Source organism: Cervus elaphus, chromosome X (genome assembly GCF_910594005.1).
Source record: "Cervus elaphus chromosome X, mCerEla1.1, whole genome shotgun sequence".
NCBI lineage: Eukaryota > Metazoa > Chordata > Mammalia > Artiodactyla > Cervidae > Cervus > Cervus elaphus.
The window spans coordinates 116,515,155-116,515,784 of NC_057848.1; positions in this window are offsets into that span (position 1 = coordinate 116,515,155).

Below are 630 nucleotides of genomic sequence, written 5' to 3' on the forward strand. Positions count from 1 at the left end.
TCCACTCTATCTTTCCCTCCCGGGATGATTTCTCTGGGACTCCCTTCATAGGATAATGGTGGAACAGAGGACTTTGTGTATGAATTGTCCCCATTAATTTTAAGAACATAATTTCCTATTCCCCATTTGAAATAATTAGTGATCACTCCTTTTTCTTGGATAATTACGTCTTGGTTCCAGCTCTGTCCTCTATGCACCTTAATTTCTGTAATTATTTTCTTAGGTTATCCCATCATTTGAGGCTGTGAAAACATTTTCTGTGATAAAAGTGGCAATGTTTGCCCAGTCTTTGCTTTTGTCTCTAACTTTTGTTATTAAATAACATTTCCAGTCATAGAACCATTTAAAACTGTGTGTGTCCATATCAGCTTCTTGAGGCTCATGTCTCCATTTTCCATAGGTACACAAACCTTAACTTTGGGGAATATCTTAAGTTCCTTTGGGAACTTTTAGATGTTTTTTTGTTTTTTCCTACCCCACCTTTTTGTGCATCTTGAGCCCTCTGGCACTTTCCCTATTTCTTGCGCATTCCTCATTGTCTGATATCTGGCTAAAAGTCTACCGTTTCTCACACTTGCAAAGCAGATATACATCTTTTCTCAACTGTACTCCCATCAGACCTTAATCAAA